The 24,464-nt window shown below is 37.2% G+C and overlaps 1 long non-coding RNA gene across 1 annotated transcript in view; it reads right to left on the bottom strand.

The window, feature by feature from the left end:
* Nucleotides 1-12,073: 12,073 nt before the first annotated feature.
* The window catches only part of LOC141571305 (uncharacterized), a 141,636-nt gene continuing 129,245 nt past the window's right edge, over nucleotides 12,074-24,464 (bottom strand). The window contains exons 3-5 of the long non-coding RNA XR_012496068.2: nucleotides 23,103-23,189; nucleotides 16,589-16,807; nucleotides 12,074-15,351 (exon numbers count right to left, since the gene is read on the bottom strand). This is a non-coding gene — a long non-coding RNA (uncharacterized LOC141571305). The remainder of the gene's footprint in view (nucleotides 15,352-16,588; nucleotides 16,808-23,102; nucleotides 23,190-24,464) is intronic.

The raw sequence follows: 24,464 nt of genomic DNA, 5'->3' as shown, positions 1-24,464 counted from the left end.
CCTTCCATTTATTTGTATCTTCTTCTATTTCCTCTTCAATGTCTTTTAGTTCTCCAAGTATAGGTCTCTTATCTCTGTGGTTATATGTATTCCTAGGCATCTTATATTTTTTGATTGAATTGTAAATGGGATTGTTTTCTTAATTTATCTTCCTGATAGTTCATTATTAGTGTATAAATATGAATGGATTTCTTAATTTTGTATACTGCTACTTTACTGAAATCATGTATTAGTTCTAATAGTTTTTGGAGGATTCTTTAGGGTTCTCTGTATCATGTCATCTGCAGATAATGACAGTTCCCTTTCTTTTCATTTTGGATGTCTTTTATTTCTTAGTCTGATTGCTGTGGCTAGGACTTCTAACACTATGATGAATGAAAGTTGTGAAAGTGGATATCCTTGTCTTATTCCTGATCTTAAAGAATAAGCTTTCAGCTTTCCACTGTTGAGCATGATGCTAGCTGTGGGTCTTGTCATATATGGTTTTTATTTTGTTGAGTTATGTTCCTCTATCCCCACTTTACTGAGAGTTTTTTATTATAAATCAATCCTGGATTTTGGCAAATGCTTTTTCTGTATCTATTGATATAATCAAATGATTTTTATTTTTCATTTTGTTTGCATGGTGTATCACATTAATTCATTTGTGGATATTGAACCAACCTTGCATCCCAGGAATAAATCCCTCTTGATCATGGTGTGTGATCTTTTTAATGTTTTGCTGAAATCAGATTGCTAATATTTTGTTGAGGATAATTGCATTTACGTTAATCAGAAATATTGGCCTATAATTTTCTTCTTCTGTAGTGTCTTTGTCTGGTTTTGTTGTCAATGTAATGCTTGACTCATAAACTCAGTTTAGGTATCTTCCCTCCTCTTCAATTGTTTGGAAGAGTTTAAGAAGGATAGGTATTAATTTTTCCTTGAATGTTTGGTAAAATTGACCTATGAAGCTATCTGGTCAGGGCTTTTGTTGGGAGATTTTTGATTACTGATTTAGTTTTGTTAGTAATTATTAGTCCATTCAGATTTTCTGTTTCTGCTTGATTTACCCTTGGAAGACTGTATGTTTTTTGGAATTTATCTGTTTCTTCTAGATTGTCCATTTTTTTGGCATGTAATTGTTCATAGTACTTGTTATTCTTTGTATTTATGAGCTGTCAGTTGTCTTTTCTCCTCTTTCATTTCTGATTTTATTTATTTGAGCCCTTTATCTCTTTTTCTTGATGAGCCTGGTCAATTTTGGTTATCTTTTCAACTAAGTAGTTTTTGATTTTATTAATCTTTTCTGCCTTTCTAGACTTTATTTTATTTATTTGCACTCTGATATTATTTTCCTTTCTTCTCACTTGGGCTTCGTTATTTTTTTAATTCTTTTAGGTGTAAAGTGAGATTGTTTGAGATATTTTTTTCTTGAGGTAAGCCGGTGTTGCTATAAATTTCCCTCTTAGGATTGCTTTGGCTCATAACACAGATTTTTGAGTTGTTTGTCATCTTTATTTGTCTCAAGGTATCTTTTGATTTCTTCTTTGATCTCATTGTTAACCTATTAACTGTTTAGTACCATGATATTTAGCCTCCATGTGTTTGAGGTGCATTTTTCAATTTTCTACTTGTAATTGATTTCTAGTTTCATACCATTGTGACCACAGAAGATGCTTGATATGATTTCAGTCTCCTTAAATTTATTGGGACTTGTTTTGTCGCCTAGCATGTGGTCTATCCTGGAAACTGTTCTATGTGCACCTGAAAATAATGTATTTTCTGCTGCTTTAGGGTGAAATGTCCAGTAATACTAGTTAGGTCCATCTAGTCTAATATGTCATTTAAGGACATGTTCCTTGTTGATGTTCTGTCTAGATATCTATGCATTGATATCAATGGAGTATTAAAGTCTCTTTTATGACTGTATTGCTGTAGATCTCTCCCTTTATGTGAGTCAATATTTCCTTTATATATGTAGGTTTGCCTACATTGGCTGAATAGATGTTTACAAGAATTATATCTTCTTGTTGGATTGATCCCTTTTTCACTATGAAATGCCCTTCTTTGGCTCTTCTTATAGCCCTTGTTTTAAAGTCGATTTTGTTTGATACAAGTATTGTTACCACAACTTTTTTTTTTTTCTTTCTTTCAGCTTCCATTTGCATGAAAGAACTTTTTCCATTCCTTTACTTTCAGTCTCTGTGTGTCCTTCGATCTGAAATGGGTCTCTTGTAGACAGCAGAGTATGTATAGGTCTTGTTTTTTCTTTTCTTTTTTTTCCATCCATTCAACCACCCTATGTCTTTTGATTGGAGCATTTAGTCCATTTATAAAGTATTTATTGATAGGTTTGTAGTTACCATTTTACAATAGTTTTCTTACTGTTTTTATAGTTCTTTATTACTTTCTTATTCACTTATTCCCTTTTCTTGTATGTTGATTACTTTTTATACTGTCATGTTTGGATTCCTTTCTCTTTATTTCTTGTATATCTCTTATAAAATTTCTCATTTTCTGGATATCCTGTGCTTCCTATATACTAAGCTGTGTTTAGCAGTCTGTTTTAAGTTGATGGTCACTTAAATTTGAACACATTTTAAAACCACGACAATTTTTATTCAACCCTTCACATTTGTTTTTGTCACTTTATTACATCTCTTTGTGTGTGTGCTTTTGATTTGTTGTAATTACACATGATTGGATTACTTTTACCTTTTAATTTTAGTACTAGCTTTATACTTGGTTGATCCACTGCTTTTACTAAATGTTTGCCTTTGTTAGATTTTTTTTTTCTTTTTTATAGTGTCTTAGTCATATGTTTTATCTTTTCTACTTAAAGGAGTCCTTTTAACAATTCTTGTAATACTAATTTAGTGCTGATGAACTCCTTTAGCTTTTTCTTGTCTGCGAAAATTTACCTTTACTTCAATTCTAAATGACAGTTTTGCTGTGTAATCCTTGTTGTAGGTCTTTACTTTTCAAAACTTTGAATATTTCATGCCACTCCCTCTGTCCTGCGAAGTTTCTGCTTAAAAATCAGCTGACAGACTTGTGGGAGTTCCCTTGTGTGTAACTAAGTGACTTTTTTTTTAAGATTTTTAATGTTTTTTTATTAAATTTATTGGGATAGCATTGGTAAGCATAGGTTTAAAGTATACAATCATATAATGCATCATCTATATATTGCATTGTGTGTTCCTCTCAAAGTCAGTTCTCCTTCCATCACTGTAGATGTAAACCCCTTTACTCTCTTCTAACATCTTCCCTTCCTCCTTTACCCTCTGGTAATCACTAAACTGCTGACTCTATTCATTCTTGTTTGTTTGTTAGTACATTTGTTGCTTTCAGTTTTTGGTGTTTTCTTTTGTTTGTTTTTAAATTAAAGTGTATTAGGATGACAATGGTTTACAGTAAAGTTACATAGATTTCAGGTTAACAATTCTGTAATACACTATCTATATCACACATTGTGTGTTCACCACCCAGATTCAGTTCTCTTTCCTTTACCATATATTAGATCACGTTTAAAATCTTCTAGAGTCCCACCCCCCATCCCCTTTTACTCTCTGGTAACCCATAAACTATTGTCTGTGTCTATGAGTTTTTTTTCTTTCAGTTTTTCTCTTGTTCTTTTGTGTTTTCGGTTTATATACCACATATCAATGAAATCATATGTTTCTCTGCTTTTTCTGTCTGACTTATATCACTTAGCATTATAATCTCAAGATCCATCCATGTTGTCACAAATGGTCCTATTTCAATTTGCTTACCGCCGAATATTATTCTATTGTGTATATATACCACAACTTCTTTATCCATTCATCTATCGAAGGACATTTTGGTTGTTTCCATGTCATGGCCACCGTACATAAAGCTGCAGTGAACATTGGAGTGCACTTGTCTTAATGGATAAATGTTTTCAGATTTTTTCGGTAGATACCCAAGAGAGGGAATTCTGGGTCATATGGTAATTCTATTTGTAATTTTTTGAGGAAATTCCACGCTGCCTTCCATAGAGGTTGTACCAATCTGCACTCCCACCAACAGGGTATGAGGGTTCCTTTTTCTCCACAGCCTCTCCAACACTTGTTACTATTTGTCTTGTTGATGATAGCCATTCTGACTGGGGTGAGGTGATATCTCATTGTAGTTTTGATTTGCATTTCTCTGATGATTAGTGATATTGAGCATTTTTTCATATGTCTACTTGCCATTTGTATGTTCTCTTTGGAGAAATGTCTACTCAGGTCCTCTGCCCATTTTTCAACTGGGTTGTTTGCTTTCTGTTGTTCAGTTGTATGAGTTCCTTGTATATTTTGGATATTAGCCCCTTATCATACGCATTGTTTGAAAAAATCTTCTCCTATTCTGTTGGTTCTCTCTTTATTTTGTTGATGGTTTCTTTTGCTGTGCAGAAGCTTTTAAGTTTCATATAGTCCCATTCGTTTATTTTAGCTTTTACTTCCATTGCCTTTGGAGTCAAATTCATAAAATGCTCTTTGAACCCAAGGTCCATACGTTTAGTACCTATGTTTTCTTCTATGAAGTTTATTGTTTCAGGTCTTATGCTTAAGACTTTGATACATTTTGAATTAATTTTGGTGCATGGTGACAGACAGCAGTCTAGGTTCATTCTTTTGCACTTGGCTTTCCAATTCTGCCAGCATCAATTATTGAAGAGGCTGTCTTTTCTCCATTGTATGTTTTTTGTTTCTTTATCAAAAAATTATCTGTCCATAGTTATGTGGGTTTATTTCTGTGTTCTAAATTCTATTTCATTGGTCTGTGTGTCTGTTTCTCTGCCAATACCATGCTCTTTTGATTATTGTTGCTCTGTAGTACAAGCTAAAGTCAGGGAGTGTGATACTTCTAGCATTGTTCTTTTCTCTTAGGATAGCTTTGGCTATTTGGGGTCTTTTGTGGTTCCACACAAATCTGAAGACTTTTTGTTCTATTTCTTTAAAAAATGTCATTGGGATTTTGATAGGGATTGCATTAAATCTGTATATTGCTTTGGGCAATGTGGCCATTTTAACTATGTTGATTCTTCCAATCCATGAGCATGGAATGTCTTTCCATTTCTTTGTGTCTTCTTCAATTTCTTTAAAAAATATCTTACAGTTTTCAGCATATAGGTCTATCACAGTTTTGGTTAAGTTTATTCCTAGTTATTTTATTATTTTTGTTGCAATTGCAAAAAAAAAAACACGTTTTTTTATTTATTTTTCTGAGATTTCATTGTTAGTATATAGGGATGTAATGGACATTTGTACGTTGATTTTGTAGGCAGCAACTTTACTGTATACGTTTATTGTTTTTAATAGTTTTTGTTGGAGTTCTTAGGGGTTTCTATATATAGTTTCATGTCATCTGCAAAGAGTGACAGTTTAACATCTTCATTCCCAATTTGGATGCCTTTTATTTCTTTGTCTTGCCTGATTAGTCTGGCGAGAACTTCCAACACTGTGTTGAAAAGCAAAGGTGGTAGAGGACAGCCCTGTTGGTTCCTGAATGTAGAGCAAAGGGCTTCAGTTTTTTATTGTTAATTATGATATCAGCTGAGGGTTCATCATATATGGCCTTTATTATGTTAAGGTATTTTACTTCTATACCTATTTCATTAAACGTTTTAATCATAAATGGATGTTGTATCTTGTCAAACGCTTTTTCTGCATCAAATGATATAATCATATAATTTTGTCCTTATTTTGTTTATGTGATGTATCACATTGAGTGATTTGCATATGTGTAACCATCTTTGTGCCCCTCGGATGAATGCCACTTGGTTGTGTTGAATCATCTTTTTAACGTATTGTTGCATTCGATTTGCTAGAATATTGTTTAGGATTTTTGTATCTGTATTCATCAGAGATATTGGTCTGTAGTTTTCTTTTTTTTTATGTTATCCTTACCAGGTTTTGGTCTCAGGGTAATTTTGGCCTCATAAAATGAGTTAAGGAGTGTTGTCTCTTCTTCAACTTTTTGGAAGAGTTTGAGTAAGACAAGTATTAGATCCTCTTTGAAGGTTTGGTAGAATTCACTAGTGAAGCCATCTGGTCCCAGACTTTTGCTTTTGGGAAGGTTTCGGATGACTGATGCAATTTCATTACTGGTGATCGGTCTGTTTAGATTTTCCAGTTCTTCATGGTTCAGCCTTGGAAGGCCATATGTTTCTAAGAACTTGTCCATTTCTTCTAGGTTATTGAATTTGGTGGCATATAGTCCTTCATAGTATTCTTGGATGATCCTTTGTATTTCTGTGGCATCCGTGATAACTTCCCCTCTTTCATTTCTGATTTTGTTTATTAGTGTCTTTTTTTAATCTTAGTGAATCTAGCCAAGGGTTTGTCAATTTTATTAATCTTTTCAAAGAACCAGCTCTTTGTCACATTAATTTTTTCTATTGTCTTTTTTTTCTCTATTTCATTTAGTTCTGCTCTGATTTTTTATTATTTCCTTTCTTCTGTTGACTTTGGGTTTCATTTGTTCTTTTTCTAGTTTTTTAAGGTGTAACATGAGGTTATTTATCTGGGATTTTTCTTGTTTCTTGAGATAGGCCTGTAATGATATAAATTTCCCTCTTAAAACTGCTTTCACTGCATCCCAAAAATTTTGGTAGGATGTATTTTCATTGTCATTTGTTTCTATGTATGTTTTGATCTCTCCTCTTATTTCTTCTTTGACCCAGTCGTTCTTTAAAAATATGTTGTTTAATCTCCACCTATTTGTGGTTTTTCCTGCTTTCTTTTTGCAGTTGATACCGTTACTCCTCCCCTTTTATGTTTTGGTTGCCACAAATTATCCTTATTGATGTAGGTTTAATAGCTTCCTTCAGTATTTCTTGTAGTGCTGGTCATGTGTTAGAAAATTCCCTCAGCTTCTGTATGCCTGGAAAGGTCTTTATTCCTCCTTCATATCTAAAGTGTATCTTTGCTTGGTATATTATTCTTGGCTCATAATTTCTCTCTTTCAATAGTTTGAATATTTGGTTCCGCTCCCTCCTGGCTTGTAGAGTATCTGCTGAAAAATCTGATGATATTCTAATGGGCTTTCCATTGTAGGTTACCATCTTCTTTTCCCTGGCTTCCTTGAGGATTCTTTCTTTGTCATTGATTTTTGACAGCTTCAATACAATGTGCCTTGTAGAAGGCCTGTTGGTGTTGAGGTAATTAGGTGTTCTATTTGCTTCTTGGATTCAAGGATCCGGTTCTTTTCACAAGTTTGGGAAGTTTTCGTCAACTATTTGTTTGAATATACTCTCTGTTCCCTTCTCTCTTTTTTCTCCTTCTGGTATGCCCATTTTTCTTATATTGCTCTTCCTGAAGGAGTCAGAAAGTTCTTGAAGAGTTTTTTAATTTATTTGAAGTCTCAAGTCTCTTTCTTCCATTTGTGTCATTTACAGATTTCTATTTTCTGTTTCACTGATTCTTTCCTCCATTTGGTCAACTCTACTACCTAAGCTGGCTATTTCATTCTTCATTTCTTTTATTGAGTTCTTAATCTCCAGAAATTCCATTTGGTTCTTTTTTTAAATTTCAATCTCTTTGGTAAAATGTTCATTTTGTTCTTTGATTGTGTTTCTGTATGCATTGAACTACCTGTCTGTGTTTTCTTGCATCTCATTGAGTTTTTTAAGAACTGCAATCTTGAAATCTCTGTCATTTAAGTCACATATTTTGATATCTTTAAGTTCATTTTCTGGAGACTTTTCATTTTCTTTCTGAGCTGTCTTGTTGCCTTGGTTGTTCATTGCAATTAATGATTTTTTATTTCTCTTCCTATACATCCACAGGAGTGGGTTCTGTTGATAGAAAGAGGTCTTTCTTTAGTTTTCCAGTAGGTGTTGGTAGAGTGTTTTATTTTCTCTACTTCTGCAGTCTTTTATTGTCTCTCACACTGTAGTGTTATATTTTCTTTGCTCTATTCTGGCTTCTCACACAGTGGGGGGATTCCCTGGAAGGTGGGCTTCTCCTCTGTGAACAGTTTGCCTGGGTCATAGGGCGCTGCCTCTGTGGGGGGATGTAGAGAGCTTCTGAAGTTCCAAAGCTCTTCCTGCACCAGATTCAGAGCCCATGTGCTTCAGCAGCTCTGTTTACTCCTGCAGGGATCTGCCAGATAAGTGGGGACAGGGGCGGGATGGGTTGTGAGATGTTGCCCAGAGTAATGGCAGCAACCACCACAGCCAGTCCTTCTTCCAAAGCTCCTTCCCCTTTGCTGCAACTAGTTGGGCTGTGAGTCTGTGTCTGTGGACCACAGTTCTCAGAACCTCAAGTATTGTGTTATTTTGATCTGACACTTTTATTTTTCCACTACTGGCACTAGGCAGGTGGGGCTGGGGCGAGCTCTGGGAGGGTAGTGAAAGGGCGGCTAGTCTCAGTGCCTAAAGCTTCCGTTCTCTGCTTGGCAGTGAGGGCTTAAACCACCATTTTCAGCCTTCTTCCCTCAGTCTTTGCTCTGAGGTCTCTGCCGTGAACGTTCGGTTCAGCTGTGTTATATGCTGTTCCTTCAGCCCTGTGGGCCGTAAACGGAGACCTAGCAGTCCAAGTTCTTCCCTCTCCCTCAGTTGCAATAGTTCTGGGATGCAGCGAGCTTCGAGCACTGGGCTAGGTCTGCATCCTGCACCCATGAGGCCTGTCTCTACACTTCCCCCACTCCTTCCTCCCCTGCTTGAGCAATTTGCCCAATAGTGCACCTCTTAGTCTTGCCTGTCTGCTGTGCAAGGAATCCTTTGTGGAGTTAAGAGTTGTTCAATTTGTTGTAAATTCCAGGGGAGATTTCAAGAGGCTCACCTCATGCCACATTTTTATGACATCACTCCACTAAGTGCTTTTCTCTTGCTGCTTTAAGATTCCCTCTTTGCATTTCACCTATGGCATTTTAATTATGATATATCTTGTGGGCCTCTTTGGGTTCCACTACCTTGTCTACCAGATCACTGATTTAATTCTGTGCTTTATCTAATCTCCTGTTAATTCCCTCTAATGAACTCTTCATTTTAGTTATTGTAGTCTTCATTTCTGACTGGTTCTTTTTTTATGGTTTCTATCTCTTTTGGATGCGCTCACTGAGTTTATCTATTCTTCTCCTAAATTCATTGTGCGTACTTACAACCAGTATTTTATACTTGGTAAATTGATTGTCTCCATTTATTTCTTTTCTGGAGTTTTATCTTATTCTTTCATTTGGGACATTTTTCTTTGTCTCCTCATTTTGGCTGACTCCCTGTGTGTGTGCGTGTGTGTGTTTAATATCTATCATGTATGTCTGGTACCTCCCAAGTATTGACAGAGTAGCCTTATGTACTAGGTTTCCTGTGGGGCCCGGTGTTGTTGCTCCTTGTTCACTTGAGCCAGCTGCTCCATGAGTGTCTCTTGCGTGAGTTGTGGGCACTCTTGTTGTAGTTAAATCTTGATTGCCCTTGATCAATCAGTGGTAGTATTGATTCCCAGGCTGACTGGCTGTGATGAACTACAGTGAACAAGCTGTTATACAGGGGCTGACCTCACAGAATAAGAGTTACTTTAACAGGGCTTTCATCCTAGCAGACTTTACCTTTCAGATGTGTTTGTGGAGCTGATTGAGTGGTGCTCTCGTGTGGTCTAAAACCAGCTGCTGGGTGTATTGGTTATTGTTGCTCTTGGGAGGGTGCAGGCCAATGTTTAGCCACCATTTGTGCCTGGCTTGGGGCTGTCTACTGGGAGCTACAACATGATTTGCATTTGGTTGCCACTTGTGCTGTCCTTAGAGGCACCTGCAAGATGCTATGCAGTAAACCAAGGCTCGGTGCCCCTAGTTCCAGGCTTGGGACCCTTTGGTTGGCATCAAAATGTGAGCTGAGGACAGTTTCACTAATGCCAGGTTTGTGGCCACTTAATTGAAACTATGTTCCTGGTCACCACAGGCTGCATCTTATACCGGGCTTAGGGTGACCTAATGGGAATTACAGTCCAAATTAAGACTGGTTGCCAGCTGTGCTGAGCTTTGGGCTGATTAGCAAGAGGTACAGGCCGCACTGAGGCCAGTCACTGCTTGTTTGGGGGTTTGTGGACCTTTGAACAATTTTAGGAAAGTCCTAGTGAGAGCCAAGGCAGGCTGCTTGTGTAGGAAAGCCACTGGAAGCAGTTTGGGATGGGCACTTGAGTTGGGTGGGGTGGAGTCTCAAAGAATTTCCAAGGTGGGTCAAACGATATTGGCCAGGTTAATGCTGATCTCAGATTTTGTGCCTACCTGTACCTGCCAAGTTGGTGGGGGGAGTGCTCAACAAAGGAACAATGATAGCTGACAGATCTTCCATCCCTAGAGAAAGTGCCCTCCCTTGCCCTTCCAGCCCTCACCCTGAAGCCAGGCAATTCAGTTCTTCTCCATATGTCTCTGGTGATGTTCAAGCTGCCGTCTCTGTTCTGGAGCCCAGAGGAAGTGAGTGAGTGAGTGACTGACTCCTTGTGTGTCCACTCAAAAGGAATGGTTGGGACTTCAGCAGCACTTCGTCTCACTCAGATGCTATCCTCGCTGATGTGGGGCTAGAACTCATCACTCTTTAGGTGGAACCACCATAATTTGGATATTCCCTCTGATTCTTAATTGTCACACTGTGTGTATGGGGAACCTGCCCATTCTGCATCTCTGCCCCTCCTATGGGTCTGGACATGACTTCCTCTTTATATAATTTGTTGTAGGACTTCTGTTCAGCTAGTCTTCAGGTGGATCTCAATGATGGTTGTTCTATAAGTTAGTTGTAATTTTGATGTGGTTATGGAGGATGCGAGCACACTGTTTACCTACCCAGCCATTGTCACTGGAAGTCCTCTCGGATTTTCTTTTTTTATGGCTGAATTGTATATATTCATATAAATATATCACATTATCCATTCATCCCATAGATTTCTTAAGCCCTCTTCTGTGTTTTCCATTCATTTTGTACTTTTTTTTTTTATCCACCAGGACATTTACTGATATATCCTCCAGAATCTTATTCCTGTACCCAACATGCTGCAGAAATGGCTTGTTGTATTCTTAAATTTAAATTTAATGCATTTGTCACTTCTAGAATTATCATTTGATTCTTTTTTTTAAATCCAGTTCTCTGTTAAAATAACTTTTCTTTCTCTCTGTGAACACTTTAAGCATTTTTATTTTAATATCTTATATAATCATTGTCATCATCATCCTCTTTGGTTATATTTCTGTCATAAATTTTTGTCCTGGCTTTCAATCCCACCACCTTTTTCCTCAACTACTTGGAAATGTTGATTGATAGATAGTTATATAAAAATATAGAAAGAATATGAGGTCACATATAATTTTGAGTCTTCCCAAGAGTATTTACCTTTGCTTTTGCAATGAAATAGATATACTATCATCCCTAGATTAATATGATCCAGTTCATGCATTTAATATGATATGACTTTAGGCTTTAGTGCACGTGAAGGATAGTCTTTTTCCAGTTTTACGTTTCTCTTAAAATCCTGTAAATCAAACAATTGGAGGTTTAATAAGCGTAACCTCCCTCAGTAGACCTTGGACTCCAAATTCTGTCTATTTCCAAGAGGCAAACAAAATCATGCATTGCTTCTCATTCTCTCAGCTACCTTTTCTAAACAAACAGACAGTACTAGGTAAAAAGTTGCTCTAAATGATGAGTCACAAATATTTAAGTTTTCTCCTTTTTTTGGATTTTAGCCTTGCACTTCTCTATTGAGATGCACATGTATTAGAAATTTAAATGGTTCTCAGAGTTGGTCTGCATTAGCTAGAATGCCATTACCACAAGTGAAAGTGCATTCATTGCCTTTCTTTCATCCTTCTATTTTCATTTTAATTCCACACACACACACACACACACACACACACACACACACACACACTGAGTAATGTGAATTTTAATAGTAGGTTTGCTGAAGTAATTAGAATAGTCTATGTATTACGAACTAATTTACTATTTAAAACATAATTTCAGGTATTCTTTGAGTCACATAATTTTCTTACAGAAGATCTGTTATATGGTGCTTTAATTTTATTTTACACACAAAAAAAGCCAGATTCTGTACGAAGTGATTTTTCTAATAAGGGAGAGGGAACAGAGGAAGCCATACCTATGTCTTAGTAAGCCTTTGTAAATTCTGAGCTTAAAAGTATGTAAAAATATTTGCTATACATATTCAATGATTATATCCCTATCTACTTTAAGTTTATATCAGTGATTCTCTATAAACCATGTTTACTTAGTGAAAGCTTAATAACAGTTAAGGAACAAGCTTTTGAAAAATACCTTTATTACATTTGATGATTAAAATGGTTATTCTTCATTGGCTACTTTTTATTTTAAGAATTTGAATTTTTGAAGCATTTTACATTTCTATATTAATAGAGAAACATGAAAATGATACCATACTCAAAGGTAATTGTCCTCTTTTCTGGATAAATGTAAACTATCTGTATTTCAGGATTTAACATTTTATATACATCTCAATGTTATTCAAGTCCTATGTTTATTTTAAAGTCATATCTTTATAAATCACTTTATTTAGTTATTCTGCATTTGTTGGGTTCTGTGAGCAAACAATCTTGAAACTAGATTGGATCAATAAATGTTTATATGAAATAAACCTTGATAGCTAAAATAATTAAAACTAGTCTTCTAAGATAAAGAATTCTGCGATGAAATTTATTAGTAAAAAGAATGATACTGTCATATTATAAAAATCTACTGAACTATAGAAAGTATTTTAGCTTTAGTAACATAATATCTTGACAGAATTCCTGTCAAAGTAAGTAAAAGCTATGAGTCTAGTATATGCTGTTCATATTCTCTTACAAATCATAGTTAAGCATCAAACAATCAAAGGAAATGTAAAATGCAAATATCTTTCCTATCTGAGCATTAGCTCCTCTTTTACAAACTTTTCTCACAAGCATAAATGTATCTATTTACTAACATTAAAAAATATACTAAGGAAATAATTAAGTCCTATAATTTTGTTTCTTACATTTCTACTGATAGCTATTCGCCTATATATTATTGTCAGTTTCTTTAATGTTAATTAAACTCTACAAAGGGATTATGAGTAGGTGATAGAAGGTAATATCTTTTTAATATAAATTATGAAGAAAAATTTTACTGAGAAATGTATTGTTATATTTTAGAAAGTCAGTCATGTTCCTCCTTTATTGTCCTTTGGTATATAGCACTGAGCATTATGTTATAGTTATTCAGTACCGTGCAATATTCTATTAATATGCTATTATTGTAGTAGTGGTACTAACGTGCCCTAAGAGGATTCTGAAGTTACATTTGTAACTCCATACTTTTTATTCAGAACCATTTGCTCCATTGGCAGTACTCTCTTTCCTTCATTTCAAAGAGGTAGCATCTTTAGGGCATCATTTTCCATGAAGGTCTCCTAATTCAAAGGCATTAAGTGATCATTTATAACTTGTTAAGATCTCACCCTACGTTGAAAATATTTTTTATCTTCTGCAATTTACTCATTACCTTTTCCTTAGGATCATTCTCCTGTAAAAATATGTCTAGTACGTGCTTTATGGAGGCGTGTTTATTTTCTGCTTATACATTCTGCCTTTTAAGTATAACACAGTTTGTGAATAATGAGTTATGATAAAATTTGGATGTGAGCAAATAGATTAAGTGCTCAAGATATTTCCTATGGCTCTGTAAGGCAAGATAGTGTGTCCCAATATGTCTTTGTAGGAAGTCAATTTTGATACTGATGAACGTGTACAATGTTTAGATTCAGCATCATAATCTAAAGCTTACTATAAGTAACATATATTGAGATTAAAAAATGTAGAGGGATCTATGACTTGTTTCATAAATGACTTTGAGGCAAACTTAATTGAATATTTTGCTATATCAATAAAGTAATTAAGAATTGTCATTGTGAATGTTAAACATTTAATATGTCTTGTAAGGCACACATAAATCATGTAGTTGTGCCAGCAGGTATTTAAACACAAAACATAAGAGACTCAAATGAAGTAAAATTATATTGTAATTTTAAAACACATGACTAGGAATTAAATGGCCTAAAATGGCATATGTTCATCTTAAATGTATTTAAAACTAAGGCAGGTAATAGCTTAAGGAATTTGAACAATTTAGGATCACATATAATTCTGAGACAATATCATTATTAGATTTGTTATAAGTAGTAAAATATTATACATAAGAACATTTAATGTTGTATAAGGATATATAACTCTTTTATGGAATCAAAATACAAATAACAATTTGATTAAAACTATTGATGATCTCCACCCTTCTAAATGAGTACACACAAATACATTCACAATTTTTCAAATAATGCCACATGAGTTCTGGAGTTAAGAGCTTGCAATTGATAGACCTTTGATATTACTAGTAATGCTACAGATAATTGTTTATAGCTGTGCTAATATAGTGAGAGTTTTATGAGTATATCTTTTAGACAATCCAGCTTCTGGCATAACACTGTTAAACTTTAATATTTTTGCTGACATACTTATGTAGGAACTATATTCTTTCAGGGCATTGTGCAATGTCATTTATATCTGAGAATATTGGCTTTCTTGGGATATAAAAAGGATACGATTTCTTTAACTTTGGTGTTCTCTGTGCATTTCATGAACACATTTTATGAAAAATAAACATGCAGTCAATAAATAGAACCCAATAGGCTACAAATATGCCACCTATATTACATACTAATGCTTTATGATGAAAGTAACTTTCTCATATTCAAATTTAAAACCAATTAGTGTTTACAGATAAAATAAAACATGAGAAATCTTTACAAGTAAGAAGACACTTGTGTATAGATACAGGATCTCTGACAAGTATTAGAAATGAAATTTGACTCTAATTCTCCTAAACAATTTGTAGTTATAGTTGATATTATTTCAACCACATACATTCTTTTCTCTCCCCCATTGTATACTTTTAACTAATGCAGAGAAAAAGTAGCTTTTATACCTTTTAAGCAAAGAAACAGTTATTGAAGAATTGACTAAGGGCTTTGGGGTTGGGTTAGCAAATTAATGAAGAAGTAACAGTTTGTTTATACAGTCTTCTTGGTCCTGAATTCCCTGTCACTGGCAATAAGGATGCCTTCTACTCTCCAGGTTTAGGAATGGTTTTCTTCACCTGTAAGAGTTTATTTCCTGCTTTCAGAGAGACAAAGAAGGGTCAGAGTGTCCTTCTTGCACTGGCTATTTGTTAAGTAACTTTAATTCAAAATTATCAATATGCCAAAATGGCATATTTGGAGGCAGCTTATCCTGCACCTCATCAGTTCTCTCCTTAGAAACTTCCAAAACCAAGCTGATGACTGTGGAGGGCAGAATCAGGTTAGCAGGTAAGTGGTAAGAGATCTGCAAAGGGAAAAAAAGAATGTAGATTAGAAAGACAATGAACAAACAAAGAACGAATGAAAACACATTTCCCCACAACCTTTTAAACCAGTCTTCCCACCCTGGGGATATATCAGTCCTATAAAATGGCTGTGTATCATTTACCTGATGGAAAATGTTAAGATTCTCTTTTAATAGGTTTAAGTTCGATACTGTTTGTCCCATTTGATTTACATCGAAACAATATTGTTCAGCAATGACTGCATAAGTTTCTCCTTGCTGGGCACTCAGTGTGTCTAGAGCACCACTATTTTCCAGTATAACAGAGGCTAAGCTCTTCTGACTAGAGTAGTTCCAAACCACTATGTGGTATCGAACTTTTGTTCTATTACCGTGGAAAGACTTAGATTGCTTTTCCAATTTATAAGGTCCAAAGCTTTGGAATAAAGTTGTCAACACTGGGGGGGGGGGAAAAAAGTCTTCCTGAAGTGGTGACATACAAGTGGATTTTCCATGAGTTTTTTGTCCAATACGTTTATATGGCACAAGTTTATGGACAAAGAAGCCTAAGTTTATAATTCATCCAGGTGGGGTATCTGGTGAGAGAAGGAGCAAGGTATCCCAGTCCACATTGTCCTGACCATTTAGGTGGTGACACTTTATATATCTTGTCACTACATACGATAAAAAGACCAATGTTATTTAAACATAAGGTCAGAGTAGAACCTATAATTTCCCAGATCTGGGACATTCCATGACCTTTGCAACTAGTAATGTTAGCAATCACATATTTCCATTTTCCATGTATTCCTGTCAGTTTGTAAGAGCAGAACAGGTGGCAAAAGATCTGATGTAGGAGGCCTGAAGTGTGGCTTTGGCAGCTATAAATATTGGCTCTGTCACCTGGTCAAGTTATTCCAGATTTTGTTCCACCCAAATGTAGTCTGGGGTATTGGGCAGTCCAGTTAGGGGAACAGCTGAGATATCACAAGTTGTACAGGTACTAGACTCTGAACCATCCAAAAACATTTGCTGATTTGGCAAACCTCTGTTCTTTTTGTAGAAGGTAGTGACAGAGTCACTTTTAATCTCCTTGACAGGTTTGAAGATGCAATACAGTACTGTTATGTCACCCAGGAAAAGTCCAGTGGCATTTCTGTTTCAATACAAAGGGGGTAATTCTCACTTATTGTGTTTATCTGGGCAAGGGACAGTCCTTGAGCTGCTGTAGAGGTTTTTCTGGGATCGTATAACTCACCAGAAAAGGAGACGGCGTGATGTTTTTCTAGTCGTGGATACCATACTCTGTCATCCATCTTCCATGCTTCTTTCACCAGGCCTTCACACTGGCAGGAAGGAAAACTAGGTTCTTCTGCACTAGATGTTGGCATAACCAATGGTCAGATAAATTAGTTAACATGGCCAGGGTTAAGTACACTGGCATGGGGGCTGGGAGAGGAAGGGGGGTTCATGTGCCCTGTTGAAAAAGAAAGATTAATAAGAGCAAGAACAAGCAGAATGAAAGAACCCATAGCAGAAACTCAGAGTGAGTTGGACAGAATGAAACAAGCCATCTTTAGTCAGCCTTCTAATAAGCGATTAATAACTGTGGAAGAAAAAGTGTTGATTAATAAGAAAAGGTGTGTGTGTGTGTGTGTGTGTGTGTGTAGTCTTTAAAAAGATAGGATAAGTGAAAGCAAAGTTTCTTGATCCGTGATCTTGGGAAAAGTTGTCTACTTCATGATGCTGTTTATTTCTGAAGCTGGGAATTGGCTATGGAATTCCTTACTTTAAGGTCACCTGTAGAGATTCTCTTCGGAGTGATGACCTGGCCTATTTTGGAGTGACTTGCATGGATCCAGGAAGATTTTTCTTTTATTTGGATGGCAGTGTAGGTCGTTAGCAGTACCTCATATGGTATCTCATATGGTTCGTCCCAGTGAAGCAACAGTACATGTTTTCTAAACACTTTGCTGTACACTGGTCTCCTGGTCAAAAGGGATGTCAAGGCTTGTCAGCTGGTGGAGGGTATGACCCTTGTACCTGTTAGCAGTATGCTTCAAGTACACTGTCAGTTCTTGTATATGGCTGGCTAGTCATAGCACCAAATTGTTCGCTTAAGATTCTACTGTGTTCATTTAATCCAAAAATAGAAGGTTTAGAGGGGCCAGTAGGCATGGGTTGGGAATCCAAACACTATTTCAAAAGGTGCCAATCTATGTGTCCTATTCTGGATCTTAAATGGGCTGGAGGTAATGCTTCTGAGTAAAGTTTCTTGATAGATCTTTCCTAAAGTCATTTTTATGTCTAATTTTTTTACATTTCACTTGCCCTGATTGAGAATGCTACAGGGTATAAAATTTTAATGAGTACACCAGAGTCTTTGTAAGCAAGTGGTTTATCTCTGCTGTAAAATGAGTTCTTTGGCCAGATTGAATCCATAAAGGAATGCCAAAAGGTGGAATAATCTCAGTTATTAATTATTTTATACTATTGTTGTGGTATCAGCATATCTAGTCAGATAGCATTTAGTCCAGCCACTAAACATGCAGACAATAACCAAACAGTGAGAACAGACTAAAGCTGGAAGCAAGTCATAAATCCATTTGGACTGCTGCAAAGAGCAGGGTGGGTCTTGGAGGACTTCATGGGGTGTATTGATTTCTTCCAGAAATTTGGTGAGATTTATATGGTGCACTAAGAAATAATTTGTTCAGAAATTTTGTGGATTCCAGGGCAGAACTAATTGTCTTTTAGTTCCTTAATTGTCCCTCACCTGTGCATATGTCCCATTGGATGGGACATAAGTAGAAGCCAAAAAGTCAAAAGGGGCAACAGGAAGTCTGGCTCAATGTATAATCTATTTGATCATTGTCTGGCACCTTTTAGTATCCATTTATCTTTTTCAGATTGTGCTGCATTTGTCTGATAGTTAATCATATCAGTCAGGGATAAAGACAGGTTTAAAAATGAGGTAGAGAAAGGACAGGGGTTGGGTGTGTTTGGGACTGCATATTTAGCGTCCTTGCCAGCTCTATCATTTCTTAAAGATATGATGCCAGTTTCCTTAGTAAGGGCTGAACAGTAAACAAAGGCAATTTTAAAAGGGAGGGGAATAATAGCTTACAATAGGGCAGTCATTATATACACATTAGCAATAGGAGTAGTACCTACAGAGGTTAGGAATCCATGGCATTTTCAAATTGTGCCAATAGCATGGAAGACACCAAGAGCATATCTGGAGTCAGGATAAATCTGTGAAAATCCAGCCGCTAGGACTATTTTTACAGTGGGCAGAGTATGCCACCATGTTTCATATGGGAAAACAGTGGCATAAACAGCTGCTATTATATTCCCAGAGAAATTCCATTTATAGAACCCACCATAACCTAGAAGTCCAGGTTGTTTACGAGGGTGTCAAGGGGGGACCTCGCGTGGCTCTGAGACCATTGGTGCAGCTGCAAAGCAATTGTGGGAGGCAGTGGGGCTCTTCATCAGCAAGGAGGGGTAGGAAAGTAGCTGGACTCAGTGTTAGTGTGATGTAGGAAAATGGAAGGGTAAGACAAAGGGCCTGTTCATAAGTGGCCTGTCATCATGACAGAGGTGCCACAGCACCTCTTAGGAACTTGTGAGAGAACAGACACGGGGTGGAGAACACACAGGTAGATAGGAAAGCCTACTAGACGAGGACTGGCTGTTGTCCATCCAGGTGTCAGCTGCAGCGACTGAAGCCAAGCTTAGGAATACACCTAATGCCCTAAGGGCTGACGTGAGAAATCTGCCACAGGATGCATCTGAGAGGCAAAAGCTTGTCTGAGGATACCTGTGGCAACCTTACTGTTTTTATGGCAGTAAAGATGAAACGTTTTGTCAAAATTAGGTAAGCTGAGAGCTGGAGCTGTGAATTTTAAGGCTTCATAGGAGTTTAATGCCTCTGGAGTTCAGGCAATGGGCTCTGGGGTGGAATCTGGGAGGAGGCACGGCAACAGTTAGCAAAAGGAGGAATTGTTCCCATGGTTGCCAGGTATCCCTAAAAAGTTACATAACTGCCTCCCTGCCCCCCACTCCATTTAGGGGAGAGAGCTGGACAAAACTGACTCAAGGCATTTTGGGGGTGAGCTTTCGAATACCCTAAGACCTCTCCTGTCCTAAGAAGGTAGCAGTTGTTTAAAACCACTGAAGTTTAGACTCAGTCGGCTAACGCTTTCGGGAAAATGAGGGAGCCTGTAAGAACGCCTGCCCTGCATGCTTGGGTTACAGAGTAAAAGGTCATTAACGTGCTGAACAAGAACGGAGCCTTGGGTAATGGATACGTTGTAAGGGCTTGGGAAGACATTCAGGGTGACTCATAATATCCCTGAGATAGGCAAGTCCCGGTTAACTGTCTCCCTCTAAATATAAATGCAGAAAGAAATTGTGAGTCAGGATGGGATGGCATTGAAAAGGAAGCTGAGTGGAAGTCAATTACTGTAAACTAGGCTGTATCAGCAGGAATTGAGGTAAGAATAGTTGCTGGGTTAGGGACTATAGGGCGTCGGGGGATTACAAAAGACTTTATGGCTCTCAGGTTTTTTACACACTGATAGAGTTGATTTCCATAGGCGTCAAATTTACCTGCTTTTTTACTGGTAAGATTGGAGTGTTGCAAGGTGAAGAAGTAAAGACAAGTGCACCCTGCTGCAAAAGAGTCTATTATAAGTTCAACTCCTTGCTCTGCATCTCTGGAGAAAGGATGGGAGGCAACTGATGGAAACTATTTTGTTTTTTGTTTTGTTTTTTCCCCCAAGTAATGTATATGGGCTCTGCACTCAGTAACAGTCCAACTTCACTTGCATATGTGGCTAAGAGACTAATTGGGGCATCTTTAAAAGGTTTATCCTCTTCCGAGGAATTTAAATTGAGTTTCCAATAAAGAAAGTAGGAGACTTGGGGTTTGGTCTGAGGGCTGGTCAGAAATAAAAATGCCTTTGTTGTTACATTTCATAGTGGCATCAAATTTACATAACACATCTCTACCAAATAGATGTAGTAGTGGTAAGGAATTAGAAACTAGAAAGTCATGACGGTGTTAAGGGGTCCCAAGGATATTGGGCTGGGCTGAGATTTAGGCAATGAAATAGGTAGCCTAGAGATTCTGACAGCTTGAATAGAATCAGAGGTGACAGGTAGCGATAAATATTCTGAATGAATGGTAGAGAAAGTAATACCAGTGTCAATTTAAAAATTCAGTTCCCAATTTTCTATTTTTAATTTAATGGTGGACTCTGGGTGCGACTGAGGATGAGCTGATCCTGTCAATTGAGGGAGAATTTTCCCACAGAAGGAGAAGACTAGACCTTCTAGGGGCGCTGGAGCCTAGGGTGATTGTTTTTTAAATTTCCTTTCTCTTAAGTGTAGGACAATTATTTTCCCACTGTCTTTTTCTTACAGTATCTGCAAATGTCTGGAAGCAAATAGAAAGGGCTCTTAATGAACTCTGAGTTGCTCTTAGAGTTCCAGTTTTGTCTCTAAAGATTCAAGTAGCAGAGTGAGATTGTTTTTATCTCCCCCCGCCCCCATCCCGTATTCGTCCTGCAAGCTGTTTTTAAAAAATTGAGTAGTGTTTCTGTTGTTATCCTATTAACTTGTAGGTTGGCTGGCCCTTCCACCTACATTATTTTGAATTTGCCTCTATATAAAGGAGAATATTTCCTAGGAGGGTGGAAATCAAATAGTCCTGTGTTCTGGAGCTTCGAGGTTTAATCAGCTAGTGTGCTTCTGAAAAATGTGCTAAAGCATTAGGAAAGGCCTTCAATGCTCTCCTTTAGGAGCACACAATTCAACCTTAGACCAACTCACTGGAGCGGGGAAATCGTCTACTAGTGCTCTCATCAGTCCCTGAATATGAACCTCCAACTGAGCCATTTCCTGGACATTTGCAGGAGGGCCTGGGAGAATTTCTGGCCCTCTGTTTACTGTGTGAAGAGGGTTTTCTCCTAGTGATGTCTGGCTTGTCCGATAACTCCAGTGGAATCATGGGTGAGAAGAGTGTTCCTCAGCAGACAATCGGTCTCTGTGAGTAGCGTTTTGAATGGCCACTAACCTTCCTAGTTCCTCTCTAAATTTGGTGGGATCTTATGGAAGTGGAGGTAAAAGGGCTTTATAATGTAAAAGACCTGCTGTCCAGGGTACATGAATTCTCTGTGGTGGGGATTCTAGGATCCATCCACAAAGAGCATTGCATACAAAGGCCTGAAGCTGCAGGGCCTGATTACAGAGCCCTAGAAGCAGGAGCTGTCGTCAGGGACAGCACAGGTAGCCTTATCTCTTATGCCAGGTGCTTCTGCCACATTCACCTCCTAACATTCAGGATTTATATAAATAACCTGTCCACCCTGGACCCGGAGGCCAGGCCAGTGCTTTCCATAGATCGCCTAGGAGAAAAGAAGTTAAAACAGGTAGCTGCGTGTTTACAGGACTTTTTTGGGGGGGAAGTTGGAGGAGTTTGGGTAGTGGAGGAAATTTGTTGAGAAGTAGGAGCTGGATTTCGCAAAAGGGAATTTAGACTTGGTGTCCCGAGATCCAAAAGATTTGCTGGAGGAGCAGAGACAGGGACTTGGGGAGGAAGGGGTACATAAGAAGGTGGAGAAGGGGAATGGATTTTAATTTTTATTACTTTTGTTCAAAGCCTAATCTCTGTTCTTTCATCTTGGTAAGGGAATCCTGATGGCTAATAGTTATACTCCCTTGAGTTCTCTTTTCAATTAGATCTTCCATGACATACCAGTAAGACAGCTGTTTAGTATGAGAACTCTCTAAACTTTTGAAAAATATAGACATTTTTCCCAATTCAAAAGATCCATTGTCTGGACATTAACAAAAGGGCTCTCCATTCATATATTCATTCCAATGGTGACTCAATCCAACAAGACTTGTATGCAACATCCCAGGCTTAGAGTAAATCTTTACCATGTGTGCAACAGGTGTCGCTGAGTGGTTGCAGATAAGCAGCCTTCAGGACCTAAGAGTTTAGTCCCAGAGTTGTCACAGGTGGTAAGAATGGTGGAGTGAAAATGAGTTTTTCGTCTGTCAGGGGAACGTAAGATGCTTCCTGTGACAAGGGGCTCATGTTATTGGAATGGTACCTTTCCAGCACTAGCAAAACAGCAAAAGTTTAGACTAAAGACCCGTTATAGACTGGGACCCCTTATGACAAACTTCCCTGAAATTTGTCCCTGGCACAGCCAGACAAAAAGAATGCTGCTTGTGACTTTGTGTCTTAAAATCTCTATCTATTTGACTGGCCAGTAGATGCACACCAGTATATGTACGTTCTAGAGGTGGAGGCCACATGGAATATTCTCATTGGTCATAAAGCCAAACTCTCAGGATATAGAACAAGATGAAAAGAAAACCTCATCCAGTTTTTACATAGAGGACCCACAGCAAATTTCATCTAAACAGATGCCGGTCTGGTGAGAACCGTGAACTCACCAGTTCGTGAAACCAGCTCTAACAAATAGGCTTACAGGAAATTTGCTTGTGTTCTGTCCTACAATTTCCCTCCTTAGGGAATGACAGAGACAAAAGAAAAGCAGGACCATACCCAGGAGGAACAGGATCAATAGAAAACAAGAGAACTCATATCAAATCTTACCAGAATCTCTATACCCAAAGAACTAGTTCATAGCAACATGGTCTCTGCCAGTGTAAATTTAGAAGAAATATCACTCTTGCTTCTACCAGACCGTGCCAGCGAAGACCTGGGACACTGACATAGTACGAATGCTTACCTTCTGCCAACTCTGGCCAGAGGTCCCAGGATCTCTCAGCTGCAGCCACTTCAGAACGAGCAGTGTCCAGCCAGTGAAGAGCCCATGCTACGTGCCAAAACAATAGGGGAAGAAAATGTTTCCCTTCTTCCTTTACAGAATCTTTTGCTCGCCTAATAATACTTAGATACAGTTCACTTCTTATTTTTCAAATTATTTAACATTCACTTCATTTACTTTGTCATTATTATTTTTTTAAAGATAAGTTTAAGACTTTTAAGACTTTTTTTAAAAAAGATCAGTTTAATGTTCACAACAAAATTGAGGGGAAGATACAGAGATTGTCTATATACCTCTACCCCCACAAATCCATAGCCTCCCTCCTTCATGAACATCCCCACCAGAGTCATAATTTGTTATAATTGAAGATCCTACTGTGTTTCCCCCAAAATAAGACTGGGTCTTATATTAATTTTTGCTCCAAAAGATGCAATTAGGGCTTATTTTCAGGGGATGTCTTCCTGAAAAATCATGCTAGGGATTATTTTCCACTTACGTCTTATTTTCAGGGAAACATGGTATGTTGACACATTAGTTTGTTTCACTCTTGGTATTTTCCCCTCCTTTGTTAAATGATTGATTCATTTATTTCAGACTCTCTAGTATAATAATGAAAGTACAGTTGACCCCTGAACAATGCAGGAATTCGGGGCATCGACCAACCACAGAGCTGAAAATCCTCATATAACCTACGTGAGTCCTCTGCATATGCAGATTTCCAACCATGGATCAAAAATAAATTTTACTCTTGAACAACAAGGGTTTGAACTGTGTAGATCCACTTAACTGCAGATTTAAAACATCCACATATAAGTGGACCCGCACAATTCAAACCTGTATTGTTCCAGGGTCAACTGTATTTAGAGCTATAAAATTTCCTTTATATTCAGCATTGTCCATATCAAATATAATATATGTACTATAATCATTTTATTTGATCTTTTTAAAAGTCAGTAATTACAGCTTGGATAGTCTAGATATGGGAACTATCTAGGACAGTGTTTTGTTTAACAGTTAATTTCAAATTGTTTGATTTATTTAGATAGATTTTTCTTATTAACTTCAAATTTTACTGTATTGCGAGCTTTTCTATAAGGCCAAATAAATCATCTTTACATTCTGATATCTCATAAAGGACAAACAAGATGGTATCAACACACTGTATTGTATTAAAGCTTTGTGGATAACATGTGTGTATGTTTGTGGATACACTTTATTATTATTTGCATCCTTATTCAATTAATGAGTGAGTGCTATCCTAAAGTTTCCCAATATTATTGCATTTTGTTTAATTTCTGTTATTATTTTTAATAACTGCTGTGG

Source organism: Rhinolophus sinicus, chromosome 16 (genome assembly GCF_057876585.1).
Source record: "Rhinolophus sinicus isolate RSI-liver-muscle chromosome 16, RSI-T2T, whole genome shotgun sequence".
In the NCBI taxonomy this organism is placed as follows: Eukaryota; Metazoa; Chordata; class Mammalia; order Chiroptera; family Rhinolophidae; genus Rhinolophus; species Rhinolophus sinicus.
Note: the sequence above shows the minus strand (reverse complement) of the source record. Positions and strands in the feature narration are given on the sequence as shown.